The sequence below is a fragment of the Rattus norvegicus genome, chromosome 1, assembly GCF_036323735.1.
Source record: "Rattus norvegicus strain BN/NHsdMcwi chromosome 1, GRCr8, whole genome shotgun sequence".
Taxonomy (NCBI): Eukaryota; Metazoa; Chordata; class Mammalia; order Rodentia; family Muridae; genus Rattus; species Rattus norvegicus.
Genome location: NC_086019.1, coordinates 75931468 through 75943691, shown reverse-complemented (window position 1 = coordinate 75943691; position 12224 = coordinate 75931468). Strand labels below are relative to the sequence as shown.

The 12224-nt window shown below is 42.9% G+C and overlaps 1 protein-coding gene across 1 annotated transcript in view; it reads left to right on the top strand.

Moving 5' to 3' along the window:
* The window catches only part of Usp29 (ubiquitin specific peptidase 29), a 52566-nt gene that overhangs the window by 16205 nt on the left and 24137 nt on the right, over positions 1–12224 (top strand). The window contains exons 2-3 of the mRNA NM_001108465.1: positions 8329–8395; positions 9195–9279. The gene's annotated coding sequence lies outside the window, so the exon portion shown is untranslated. The remainder of the gene's footprint in view (positions 1–8328; positions 8396–9194; positions 9280–12224) is intronic.

The following is a 12224-nucleotide window of genomic DNA, read 5'->3' as shown; positions in this document are numbered from 1 at the left end:
GGAATTCTAACTTACAATATAATCTGGAAAGTTCTATCTCCTGTGCCTCTCAGCCTCACTGCTATCAGCTTCAGTTTCCATAGCAACAGGCAGAGCCTGCCTGCGTCACTGACATCAGAGGATGCTCTGAAGCATTCAAAGCAGGCTAATGGAGGCCAGAGCCACCAAGCTCGGGGAAATCGTGGGTCTGATGCACCCCTACCTGGGATCCTGATCTGAAACAGATACAGCTATAATATAATACAGCTATGTGTGTGATTATAGATGCAGATACATGGATGTGCATGGACATGTGTGTGTGTTTTCAATCATAATCCATATATACATAGATTTGCCATATATGAACACCTGGCCATGTTACCTTCTCTGGAGAATACTATATTGGGATGAGACAGAGTGTGACCAGTCAGAGGTCCTTCAGGTCAAGATTCGGGATTTTATAAAGAGAAAGAAAACAGTTGAGTATAATAGGGATTCTACTGGGAAGTCTCTACACCTACACTTCCCTGCAAATCTACATCTCAGCTACTCTCCTGGACAATGTTGATGACAGCAGCATACCCTATTGTCACTCATACACACACTCACACACACTCATACACATTCACACATACATTCACACACACTCATACACATTCACACATACATTCACACACACTCACACACACTCACACACACACACACACACACACACACACACACACACACACGGCTGGGGAGGTGGCCCCATGGATAAATTGCTCGCCACACAAGTATGAGGACCTGGGTTTGGATCCCCAGAATACGTAAATCTGGGCACAGTAGCACATGTGCTTCCACTGTGAAGACTGGAGGGAGAGACAGAAGAATCTGCAGGAGCTCATGGGCCAGCTAGTCACGATTGTTTGAGGGCTACATATTCAGTAGAAATGGTACTTAGAATTTTGATCTTTTTTTTCCCTTACTACTAATATGCACCATGATACTCTGGCAATGCTAGGTTGTGGCAATGAATTTAAGTTCTCAATCACTCAGACAATTAAAGACAAGAGAGTAAGCAACAGATAGGGTGTACTATACCTGTGTGTGTGTGAGAGAGAGAGAGAGAGAGAGAGACAGAGACAGAGACAGAGACAGAGAGACAGAGAGAGACAGAGAGAGACAGAGAGACAGAGAGAGAGAGACAGAGAGCAGGCAGGAGTGTGCATTGAGAAAGGAGCCTAGGGTTTTATGCACACTGGGAAGAAGTCCTACCACTGAGCTATCCATCCCCAGATCACCAACATTTGTTTTATATATATTGTATTTTGTTTCTGCACAAGCTAGCTTGTCTATAACATACATACACAAGGCATTAAACACCTTATTATAGAATAGGCTTTCTGAAGAAGGAGTTGTACGGAGCTGCAGAACACTCATGCTCTGAGCATGTGGAGTAGGATGAGAGAGGTTCAGTAGGTTAGGTGTACTAAATCCGGTTTCTCTTAGTGGAGGTGTGGTGTATGCACGTCTAGGCAGGTGCACACTCTTCCTGTCTCTCTGCCCCATAGTTGCTGAGGTTACAGACAAGTGGGGCTACCTTCAGCTTTTTACATGGGTCCTAGGGACTAAACTCAAGTCATCATCCTCACACAGCAAGTACTCTTGCCCTTTAAGACATTCTCTCTCCCTCCCCCTCCCCCTCCCCTCCCCCTCCCCTCCCCCTCCCCCTCCCCTCCCCCTCCCCTCCCCCTCCCCCTCTCCCTCTCCCTCTCCCTCTCCCTCTCCCTCTCCCTCTCTCTCAGTTTTGGTTTCTCTATGTAGTGCTGACTGTCCTGGAACTCCTTCTGTAGACCAGGCTGGCCTTCCAGTGTGCAGGGTAGGGTGGTGGAGCAGAGGCAGGTGAATATCATTGAGAGTGTGACTAGCCTGGTCTACAAAGAGAGCTCCAAGACATTCAAGCCCTAGCACAGTGGAAACTGTAAAACTGAAGTCCCTAGGGAAAAGGCTGATGGACTGGTTATAGCTTTGCCATTGGAGAGCCGGAATGCTGTAGACACACAGCCAACATTATTTTGGACCATCTTAGGTCTCGTGATAGCCACTCATTGCCCACCTCTGTGTCTGTCCTGTATTCCTTCCAACTATTGGGTAAGGTCTTGGGAATGTGTTAACCAGCAGAGCTTCCATCAGACCCACTGGCTGTGAGTGCCATTTGATAGCATCTCAAACCTACAGCAGAGTTCTCCCTGGCTTGTCACAATCCACCTGTCTGGCGTTCCCCTCAAAGAGTTTGGTAAATGCCTGGATTTATGATTTTCACTTGTCTTGTGGCGCGCGCGCGCGCGCACACACACACACACACACACACACACACACACACACACACATCTATTAATTTATTATTTGGCATTAGCACGAACTTCTATGTCTGTATCTCTATACCCCACCCATATGCATATCCTAGACCCATCAATCACCTGGTCTTCCTCTAGACCCAGTATTTGCAACCACATCATACTGCCTGAAATATTTCAATCTCTGAATCTCTCCCTGCCCTCTCCTCACCCTGCTTGACCACCCACTCCTTCCGGCCTACAAGTGGTTTCCATGGTGACCTCCGCTGGTTGCTAACAGGGTTGAGTACCCTGCAGGGGAAAGAGGAAGGCTTCTTGTGAGGGCGGAGTGGATTGAGTGTGGGTGGTGAGGTTCAAGAGGGGTTACATTCTGCAGTGGAACACAAAGGGATGGAGAGGGACGATGTGTTGGGGCGGGAAGGGAGGGATGGTGTGCATATGTCCAGGGTGCATTGTTTTCTTGTATGAGATTATTAAAGAATAGATAAAAGATATTCTATTTAAAAAAATAATAATAGCCACAACAGTAAGTCCTTCAGCCTTCTTCTGCCGCCCCCTTATTGGTTCACTCAAGCCCTTGGTGCTCACTAAAGACCTCGAGGTCATTTTTGAATTAGAGGGGGGGGGCAAAAATCTAGCGGTACGAGCCGCTGACTCAAATGAGAGTGATGGGTTCTTGGTGGGCAGCTGCTGCAGGTGCGGGAGAAAGCCTCATTATTCTGTCTCCTTATTCACCATTCAGTACATTTCGTCCTTCCTCTTTTTGTGTGGCTGATGGAGGACCTCCTTTATGCACCAAGGAGGTTATTAGGCACTTGAATGCAATTTCAAAACCTCTTTGCTATAAGAAATGAAACACCGCTCTGCAAAAGGAGTCCAATAGCTCTCCCAGGGAATCAAAAGCATGCGAGTTCTATTTATTCCTGTTTCAAAAGACATCAGGCTCTTTTGTAGTTCCCCGTATTTTTCTGTTTTTCTTTTCTCCTCCTCCTCCTCCTCCTTCTCCTCCTCCTCCTCCTCCTCTTCCTCCTCTTCTTCTTCTTCTTTTCTTTCTTTTTCTTCTGTTCGGAAGACTTATCAATTGTTGAGAGTGGGGTACTGAAGTCCCCCTATTGCTATTGTACCAGAGTTTGTCTATGGCTTTGCATCTAATAGCATTTGTTTGATAAAATCGGGTGCACCTGTATTTGGGATACATGCATTTAGAATGTTAACAGCCTCCTGTTGGATTGTTTCCTTAATCAGTCTGAAGTGACCCTCTTTATCTTTTCTCCCTAGTTTTGACATTTGGGCTCCTGTTTTAGTGAAATCCAAGAGTCCCTAACCACCTGGAAGAACTAACAGGTAATTAATGAACCCATAGGCTTAATGACCCACAGGATGCTATTTCCATGCTCAGCATCCGGCAAGGGAAATGGCAGGTGTAGGCTGTCTGAATCTGTGCATTCAGAAACCAATTGCTATTGACTCCGAGATGCTACAATTGTTCAGCTCAATGCAAAGATCCGAAGACGGGTGCTTTCCAATACAACTTTTGGTAACTGGAGGCAGCTCTCCATCATTCTCAGGATAGGAAGCAGATGGCACACGAAAAAGAACCAAGGAACATCTGTTCCATTTCCCCAACCATGCAAACAGTTCAAACTGTGTTTTTATCTACAACTTATGGGCCACATCACAGATTACTTTTGTAAAAGCACCGGCCATTGTGTCTCAAAAATATCATGGCCTCCAGTAGATGGTGGCAGCGAGAGAACAAATCCAATGGCGAGCAAGTTTAATGCATTTTTCTTCAGGGGAAGTCGATGCAGTGCTGAGTAGGGTGGACCCAGGTTGGAGAATCAAGAAGACAGAGCTGAGGAGAAGGCTCAGTGGGTAAAGGGCTTGCTGTACAAAGTGTGAGCACCTCGGTTAAGGTCCCCAGTGCCCACGTAAACCCAGAGGTAGTTTTATGAATCTGTAAATCCCAACGCTCCAATAGCAAGTGAGATGGGAGTGGAGACAGGGAAGTTCTAGGAAGTTCACAGCTACCCTGGCACAGGTAGCAATAAACAAAAGACCTCGTCCCAAACAAGGCGGAAGGCAAGGGCCAGCACCCAAGGTTGTCTGACTAACACATGAACGCACACAGTTCTTTATTTGTTTATTTTTATTCTATGTGTATTTGTCTTTCGTTATACATGTGCATTGCCTGAGGAAACCAGAAGAGGGTATGAGATCCCCTGGAACTGGAATTACAGACAGTTGTGAACTGCCCTGTGGGTGCTGGGTCTTGAACCCAGGTGTTCTGGAAGTCAAAGCTCTTAACTATTGAGCCATTTCGCCAGCCCCACAAAGATGTTGTTTTTGAAGAATTAAGAATATGGTGCACACTTTTAAGACCAGCACTCAGGAGTTGGAGGCGAATGGCTGTCTGTGAGCTCAAGGTCAGCCTGGTCAATGAAGGAAGTGTTTATGGGCAGTCAGAGCTACATAGTCTCAAAAAAAAAAATCATCATGAGCCAGGAAGGGCTGGCACACACCTTTAATCCCAACACTTGGGAGGCAGAGACAGACAGATTTCTATGAGTTTGAGGCTAGCCTGGTCTACAGAGTAAGTTCCAGGATAGCCAGGGCTACACAGAAAAACCCTGTCTCAGGAAGAAAAGAAAAACTTCATGATAGATAGATAGATAGATAGATAGATAGATAGATAGATGATAGATGATAGATGATAGATGATAGATGATAGATAGATAGATGATAGATAGATAGATAGATGATAGATAGATGATAGATAGATAGATGATAGATAGATAGATAGATAGATAGATGATAGATAGATAGATGATAGATAGATAGATAGATGATAGATAGATGATAGATAGATAGATGATAGATGATAGATAGATGATAGATAGATGATAGATAGATAGATAGATAGATAGATGATAGATAGATAGATAGATGATAGATAGATAGATGATAGATAGATAGATAGATGATAGATAGATAGATAGATAGATAGATAGATAGATAGATAGATGATAGATAGATGATAGATAGATAGATGATAGATGATAGATAGATAGATAGATGATAGATAAGATGATAGATAGATAGATAGATGATAGATAGATAGATGATAGATAGATAGATAGATGATAGATAAGATGATAGATAGATAGATAGATGATAGATAGATAGATGATAGATAGATAGATAGATAGATGATAGATAGATAGATAGATAGATGATAGATAGATAGATAGATAGATGATAGATAGATGATAGATAGATAGATGATAGATGATAGATAGATGATAGATAGATGATAGATAGATAGATAGATAGATAGATAGATGATAGATAGATAGATGATAGATAGATAGATGATAGATAGATAGATAGATGATAGATAGATAGATAGATAGATAGATAGATAGATAGATAGATAGATAGATGATAGATATCATGAAGACAGACACTGTGAAGCAGGGAATAGGGGATTGGAACTAACTTGGGCAACCTTTCTCATTCCTTGTGGTTGTATGTGATACAATTATGAAATTTTATCAGTTGTATTAGATTTTTTAAAAATCTAAAACCTGAAAAGCTTTGAAATTTGGAACATTTTCTCATTTTTCCCATAATTTATTATTTTTTTTAAAAATTCACATTACTAGTCCTGCTGGGACTAGATGTCCCAGGGTGGAGGGGCACCCAAGGGAGGGCTTCCCCTTCTCTGAGGAGAAGCGAAGGGATTTGTAAGGGTGGGACTGCGATGAGGTAGGGGGTTGTGGTTGGGATGTAATGTGAATAAATTTTTTTTCCTCAATGCGGAAAAATATCTGACAGAAATGATTTATCCATAGTGGGTGCACCAGCAAGGGGCACCCAGTAACCCACTTCTACCAACTAGGCTCCTCCTCCCAAAGGTTCCCCAACATCCCAAAACACCATCACTAGCTGGGGGCACACACACTTGTAAAAGACTCTTTGGCGCTACAGAAATAAGAACCTTCCTGTGTGGTGGGCAAGCATTCCACTTGTGAGCTGTGCACTGTAATTCAGGGGCTTCTCAAACTGGTCTGCAACCCCTTTGGGGAATCAAATGAGCTTTTCACAGGGGGGTCACATATCAGGCACTTACCTTAGAATTCGTAACAATAGCAAAGTTACAGCTATGAAGTAGCCACAAAGATAGTTTTACGGTTGAAGGTCACCACAGCATGAGAAACTGTGTTAAAGGGTTGCAGCATCAGGAAGGTGGAGAACCACTGACTTCATTGTTTCTCTTCCTTACCGTATCCTGTAATGGCAAACGACTGGAGAAAAACCCCAACATCCTTCAAAGGGAATTGGCCAAAGAACTTCTAATTATATACAGACACACTGACTGAGAGAGATACATACACACACATACGGGCATACAAATATTAGGTTTGGGAGTTATTTGGAATTCTTTTAAGATTTCCATTTATTTATTTATTTATTTATTTATTTATTTATTTATTTCACATATGTGTGTGTGCCTATGTCAGTTAAAGCACACATGCACACAGATTTTGGAAATCGAACCTAGGTCCTCTGCAAGAGCAGCAAGAGTTCTTAACTACGGAGCCGTCTCTCTGGCCCCTAAAAAGATTTACGTATTTATTTATGTATATGTGTACATTTGGTATCCATCAAAGTCCTTTATTTATTAAAACTTATTTGGCACCAGGGATGTAGTCCATTTGGTGGAACACTTGCCTGGCTTATATGAAGGCCTGTGTTCAATTCCCAGCACAGAGTAAACAGGTTACAGTGGCATTCAGCCACAAGCTTAGAACTCCAGACTTGACCGAAGTTCAAAGTCACTCTTGGCTACATAATAAGCCTGAAGAGAGCCTAGAATACACCAGACTGTGTTTCGAAATAAGCAAACAAAGAAACAAACAAAGAAACAAATAAAGCCTAGCATGATGTCCCAGGCTTTTAGTCTCAGCACTCAAGAGGCAGAGACACACAGATCTCAATCAATCAATCAATCAATCAATCAATCAATCAGAAAAGAGAGGCCAGAGAAATGGCACACTGGCTGCTCTTCCAGAGGACCTGAGTTTGGTTCCATTTCCTATATGGGTTACTACCTGCAACTCCAGCTCCAGGGGAAACTGAGGCTCTCTTCTGGCATCTGCAGGCACCCACGCACACATACTCAGATACACTACACACGCGCGCACACACACATTTTTTAAAAAAAATTTCTTTTGTTTTTAGAGACAGACTTTATCTGTGTAGCCCTAACTGTCCTGAAACTTACTCTGTGGACCAAGCTGGCCTTGAATTCAGAGATCTGCCTGCCTGTGCCTCCTAGAGTGCTGGGACTAAAGTTGTACACCACTACCCAGCTTTAAAAAATCATTTTAGAAAGCAAAAATAAATGTAATACTTATGCTTTGCACTAATTCATTAATAGGCAGTCCATGTTCACGTATAAAATACTCCAATGATTTATGGCTGTCAATGTTTTTTCTTGCTCCTGTGTCACATCAGGTATACATTGATATATTGTGTCACTGTTTCATTTCTTGTGTTTCTTTAACCTGTAACGATTTCTGGCTTAACGTTTCCCAATACTGATATTTAAAATAAAAATATATTATATTTACATACATAATGTATATATTTATACATTTATACATTTATACAACAGAGGAGGGCAGCCTGAAGGTGACTTTATAGATAAGTTCTTTTCTTCCACCTTTGCCAACGTCTCAGGACTGTCCTCGGGCCATCAGGTTTTCCCAGCAAGTGACTTTACATGCTGAGGCATTTTTTGAGGGATACAGAGAAGTTCGTAGAATGCCCCTCAACCTAGGTCTGTCTGATGATCCTGACTCTTAAAGATTTTCATCTTGGTGCATGTGTGTCTTTGTCTCTTTCTCGGTTCATCTTCTTATAAATTTGTGCCATGCCAAGAGAAGGTGGTGCACACCTTTAACCCCAGCATCTTCGAGGCAGAGGCAAGCAGATCTCTGAGTTCGAGCTCAATCTGGTCTACAAAGTGAGTTCCAGGACAGCCAGGACTTTAGAGGGAAAACCTCATCTCAAAGGTAAGCAAGTAAGTAAGTAAGTAAGTAAGTAAATAAATACATAAATAAATAATAAAAGTATGGCATTTTGACCCAACATTGGCGCTATTGGCCCTGACACTTGTCTACAGCGTCACCTTCCTTGATGAAGTTACCATTTTCCTTCATTGTCAGTACCTGTGTAAATATTGTTTCTCTTTTTACTTTTACACAACAAAGATTTATTTACCCATTTTTCTCCAGTGGATGGCCTCACTCCCATATTGCAATCAAGGGGCTATTTAAAGGGTAGAGGCATCTGAAGGAAAGGCTCAGAGCATTGATAGCCTGAGCTCAATCTGAGCTTGAATAAAGGTAGAAGGAGAGAGCTTGCTCACTCGGTAAAGCTATCTTAATTGCTCCTGTAGAGGCCCCAAGGGTGAGTCCCAAGACCTACATCCTGGACTCACAGTTGCCTGCAACACCAACACCAGGAAATTTAATGCCCTCTGCTGCCTTCCTTGGTCACTTGCCCACTTGTGCACAACCCCCTACCCCACCTTCCCCCTCCACACACACACAAATAAATGTTTAAACAAAGTTGTTAAAAAAGAGGGCCCAAAGTTGGGAAGGGTGGGGTACATGGTAGATCTGGAGGAGTTAGATGGAAAGGTTGGGGAATGAATATGACCAAAATAAGTTGTATGCATGTATGAAATTCTCATTTTACTTTTTAAACGTCTTACATTTGTGTATGTGAGTGGACAGGCATACGCCCTAGGCCATATATAGAGGCCAGAGGACAACTTGCAGGAGTCATTTTTTTCCTTCCATTATGCAGGTCCTGGAAGTGGAACTTAACGTCTTCAAACTTGGCCGAAGTCTCCTTTATCCACTGAGCCACCTCACTGGTCCTACAAATACAGGTTTAGTAACCACTGATTACTCTTTCCTTAGTTAATTCCAAGAGAAATGACACATGATGACTTTCTGGTCCCACGTCCCCGGCTGTATCTCTGTTGGAATTCTTCTCTAAGTCTCTGTTTTCTTTTACCCCCACCTTAATTGATTCCATGCTGATTTTGAGGATTTTAACTTAATTAGGGGCTTGTTTATAATTCGCTACTTTCAGAATTTACCCTCTTCAGAACTGTTCACATTCTGATTCTGGATCTTTTCAAGCTTCTTGACATTTGAAAAAAGAAAATCCCCTCCCACCTTCCAGACACAAGGAGACATTCTAGTCTCCTGTTTCCCTGACCTGACCTGCAGTCGACTAATTAGCCACAGTGTCCCAGGCCCCCTGTGAATAGAACAATATGTCAAAATCAAGATCTGAGCCCTGGGTGTGCCTTTTTATTTCCCATGTTTTGGAGAAGACTGAAGACCATCAGGTTTTTATCAGAAGAATGAGACGGTTTGTTACTTTTTACATTTTAAAAAAATTATTGCATTTTGTTTCTTTATTTTGTGTGCACTTATGTATATGGAAGGGTTGTGCATGACTACCCGGGCAAGTGCGTGGAGGCCTGAGGACAACCTGTGGGAGTTCATTCTATCATTCCACAGTGTGGTCCCAGGGCTTGAATTGAAGTCATCGGTCTCAGCTGCTAACGTCATTACCTGTTGACCTACTTCCCCGCAGCACTGTTACTGCCGACCCATTTCACTGAGAGCATCTTTACCTGTTGACTCACTTCCTTGCAAGCGCCTTTACTATTGACCCATTTCACTGGGCCCACAGTTTTAACTTGTTTTTGAGACTGTCTCCGGTAGTCCAGACTGCCCTTGAGTTCAGAATTTAGCTGAGGAAGATTTTAATCTCCCAAACTTCCTGCTTCCTTCACCCAAGTGCTGGGACACATTTACATTTTTAAGAGACCATTCAGGTGGCTCATATGGAGAAACTTAAGTGTTGAGGAAAGTTTCCAAAGACACAACTTTTCCAAATCCTTTCTCTCTCTCTCTCTTCTTTTCTTCTTTTTATTTTTTGACAACATGGGTGTGAACTTGAAGGACATCCTACAGCTAGATAAATAAGCCAGATGCAGGGACATGATGCCATTTACTGGCGGGATCTAAAAACATAAACTCATTGGAGCAGATAAATGGCAGTTACCACAGCCTGGGTTTGGGGGTGATGGGGGTTGAGGAGATTGATCAAAAAACTCAAATCTTCAATTAGCAGGATGACAGGGATGGCTCAGTGTTCCTATGGTGGAGATGCACGGACCCAGCGAGGGGTGGGAACATAGGAAGAATCTCACCTGGGTTTTCGTTCTGAGCAACTTTGTGAGTCATGGTGACATTATGGGACATCTTGGGGTGCAGGAGGAAGAAATTAAAGAAGTCCAGAGAGATGACTCCGTGGGTAAATGCACCTATCATCAAGCCCGACAACCTGAGTTCACTACCAGGGACCCACGTGGTGGCACGAGAGAACTGACTCCTAAGAGTTGTCTTTTGACCTCCAAATGAGGGCCACAGCACATTAACTTAAAATACGTGACAATGGGGGCTGGAGAGGTGGGTCAGTGGTTAAGAGCACTGACTGCTCTTCTAAGAGGATCCAGGGTTCAGTTCCTAGGACCCACGTGGCAGCTCATAATTCTCCCTAACTCTCCGATCTGACACCCTCATACAGAAATACATGTAGGCAAAACACCAGTGTACATAAAATTAAAATAACGTAAATTATTTTTAAAAGCTACATGATAATAATAAATATAATTCTAAAATAATTTTAAAGACACGAAGCCTTCCTGAGGGATGATATATGGCAGTGTTACAGTGTAGCAGTGGGACCGGGAGAAAAACATGGTCGTTGTTAATGAATTATACTGTGAGCCTGGGCTTGTGGAGAGAAGGCAGCCAGAGCGTTTACCATTTCCCTGGCAGCCAGAGGAAAGCTCAGCTCTCCTCAAATCAGCAACGGAATTTTCCACTGAGCTAAAGGCCAGGCTTCATTCCGAGAATTATATACCTCCCCGTGTAATTAAGGACGGAAAAGGTCTCGCTTAGACACAAAACAATGTGGACAGTCTTCAGAGACGTCTGTTTAAAGTCACATCTGTCTAAAGAGCCATCTGGTTTGCAAATTTCCCCCTTGATTGTATCCTTCATTTTCATCCAAATTTTGAGAGCTGACAACATTGAATTTTATAATTTGCAAGCTTTATTGCTTCAGGGTGGGAGGGTTGGGAGGGTGAGACAGGGTTGAGGGTCTCGCTTGGAGCCAAGATTGGCCTGGAATGATGTGGCCCGGGCTGGCTTTGAACTCTCGAGAGCCTCTTACCTCAGCCCTGGAAGGCTGGAGATGACAGGTGTAAGCCACCATGTGTGGCAATTTAATTCTTGAGAAGTGTTTATCATTGTCTGGTGCAAAAATCAGTGATGGGATAGCTGGTGGAGTTCACTTCTTTGATACAGTTTTATCGACAACAAGAACAACAAAAGAAGCATTTTATGTTATGATTTTGTTCTTATTTGTTGATCATCATCATCATCAATCATCATTACTAGGTTTAGGAGTTTGAGATTTTGTTGTTGTTGTTGTCCTTGTCTTGAAGCAAAGTATCATTGTGGAGATGGAGTTAGTCTCAAACTCTGAGATCTGCCTCCCTCTGACTCCTGAGTGTAGCTTGTACCACCATGCCCAGCTATTTGGGATTTAAAAAAAAATACATGGTTTTACATAGTCCATGCCTGCCTACAACCTCAAATCTAGAATGAAATCTGGCTAAAATGAAACAAACAAAAACAACGGGAGGTAGAGGCAGGCAGATTTCTGTAAGTTCCAGGCCAGCCTGATCTACACAGGGAGTTCCAGGCCAGCCAGAGCTACACAGAGAAACCCTGTCTCAAAAACAAA